The sequence below is a fragment of the Ananas comosus genome, unplaced genomic scaffold (assembly GCF_001540865.1).
Source record: "Ananas comosus cultivar F153 unplaced genomic scaffold, ASM154086v1, whole genome shotgun sequence".
NCBI lineage: Eukaryota > Viridiplantae > Streptophyta > Magnoliopsida > Poales > Bromeliaceae > Ananas > Ananas comosus.
Window position 1 is genome coordinate 22,504 of NW_017890913.1, and position 2,481 is coordinate 24,984.

Consider the following 2,481-nt stretch of genomic DNA (forward strand, 5'->3'; position numbering starts at 1 on the left):
AATCTTTGTGTTCTTTCATATATTTAATTAATAAATACAAAATAAAATTTTGCATTAAATATTTTAAAAAAAAATTTCACACAGTTTTCATCTCAATTAAAACGCTAAATTCAGTTTATAAATTTCTTCTCTCAAAAACCAAACAAAACCAAATTAAAAAGAATAATCAAATAAAAAATATATTACAATTATTTTTAATAAAATCAAATATTTAAAAAAATTAATTTTATTTCAATTAGAATAAAATAGTTGAGAAAATAAAAAGTTATCAAAATTTTTAAATTATGTGATCCATTCTTATATTATTCTTACAAGTTTATATTTTTAAGTTATGTGATCCATGTAAATTTAAATTTTCGTGACTTTCGTATACCTTATTATTAAATATAATTAAACAAATCTAAATTTAAATCATTCTAATATTTTATATACTTTATAAATTCTTTGATATTAAATAATTTTTTTATAATTTTTCACACACCTTTAAATTTATTATCTTGATTAAATTATAGTAAGAATTTTAATATATTAATTAATTTTTTTAAAAATAATTTATTACAAACTAATGTTGATTCAATTAAAATAAAACGGCTGAGATAATAAAATTTATCAAATTTTTAAAAATATGTGTTACATATCACTTGTTAGAAGAATGGTAATTTTGTAAATTACGTTTAAGTATTATAAAATTTATTTCAAACTCTTTAGATACCTTATTAGTAAATTAACTTTTATATTAAATAAGAAAACCTAAATTTAAATCTTTTCATATTCTCTATTAATCAATATATTTGGGAAAATCTAAACTCAGGTCTTTTCACATTCTCTATTAATATATTACATTAAATATCTTTCGTGACATTTCATATACTCCAATTGTAAATATAATCTTTTCCGCATTATATTATCCTCTTTCAAAATTTCACCCATAACTCCACTTACCACCCTTCTCTTGCAATTCTCCAGGTGAAATCTATTCGTCTCTGTAAACTGTAATACACTGAACTTTGGCAAATTGCGAAGTTCGAGTGTGGGGATGACAAGTGGAACTATCCTACATGTTCTAAAGGGTTTAGAGAGGGTTGTGGAGGAGTTTGAGGATGTTTGGAGCGCAGGAAGTGAGAAAGTGCATTACTCCTGCGAAATTTGGCAGATTCTGCATTGTTGTACTGGTACAACATTGATGCTGTACCGGTACAACCAGCAGCAGCAGCAGCTGCTGCATGGCAGCTGGGCCATTTTGGTCTTTTTTCATTTCATCTCTATCCTTATCCTCCAAGCACGACCCCAACAGCTAAACAAAGGATACTGGAGTCCAAGGATAAGGGCTACACCTCTCTAACTTTCTCTCTCTAGATTTCTCTCTCTTGATGCAAGGAATGGTGGAATTAAGCTTAATTTCCTCTCCTACTTGATGCTAGCTGGTTCGGAGCCTTGAAGGATAGCTCTTGGAACTGAGGGGATAGTGTTTGGCCGAATTTTTGTAACTCTAACTCAGGGAGGAGCTGAATTATACTAGTAAGATGAGTATTACTATCTATCTTACTAGTTGCAACTAAGGTAGTGATTTTGAGTGTTCTTCTCCCTTCTTGTTACTAGCTGAATTGAGAGAGGAATGAGCAGCTGTAGAAGCAAGGTGTTATGATGGTTTTTCCACTCTAGCTCCAGGGAAGAACTAAATTTTGAGTGGAAGAAGGTAATTAGTAAATTACTTATCGTATGCTAAGGCTACAAAGAATATATTTATGCTGATTTGGATTCGGTTTCAGCAGAAGCTTGGAGATCTCTTTGAGCTAATTATAGTGATAGCTGTGGGCTAATTTAGAGTGCTCCAACTTCAGAAAAAAAAGGGCGGAGTAGCCCTGGTTTAAACCGAGGTGAGAATTTTCGCCGAAATTGGATAAGTAGTGATCGCTTTAATGCAGTTTTATAACTAGTTCGCAGCAGGTTTGCGACAGATCATTGGACTATTCTCAGCTGATTTCTGGGAGCTTGCGAAGGTTGAACTTAGTGTCTTAACCTAAACCGAAGCAGGGGTTAAAGCTGTAACCTTGTACAAGGTAAGAAGTTCGCTGAATTTGGATGTTTGATACTAGCTTCAATGCAGTTTTTATAGTTAGTTCACAGCAGGATTGAGACTCAGTTGAGCTGAATTTCAGGACTCATTTGAGCTGGATTGAGTTGAGTATTGGGTGCTTCTACTTGAATTGAAGACACCTGTGAAGTATACCAGGATCACAACGAGCTTTAAAGTCCTGTTTACTCGAGTGAAGGAGCATTGAACTTGAGGGCAGCGCAGATGGTTGGGAGCTACTTAGATTTATGATTTGACGATCCTTTTCGCTTTCCTTCTCATAAAAATCTCCAAAAATTTATCGTTTCCTCTCCCATTTTACCACCCGGGCAAGGACTAACGTCCGTGGGGCCGGATTCCCGCTAAGTAGGAAATCGATGGGTAAAATTAGCGATGCATGTCTCGTG

The 2,481-nt window shown here is 32.9% G+C and overlaps 1 long non-coding RNA gene across 2 annotated transcripts; it reads left to right on the forward strand.

Annotated features, from left to right (window-relative positions):
• Positions 1–1,178: 1,178 nt before the first annotated feature.
• On the forward strand, positions 1,179–2,214 carry LOC109704413. Of its 2 annotated transcripts, none has more exons than XR_002214370.1 (5): positions 1,179–1,518; positions 1,600–1,696; positions 1,770–1,877; positions 1,948–2,060; positions 2,160–2,214. It is a non-coding gene; the product is annotated as an uncharacterized LOC109704413 (long non-coding RNA). The 2 variants fall into 2 exon arrangements; XR_002214369.1 differs by having other exon boundaries at positions 1,184–1,518; positions 1,773–1,877.
• Positions 2,215–2,481: the final 267 nt, after the last annotated feature.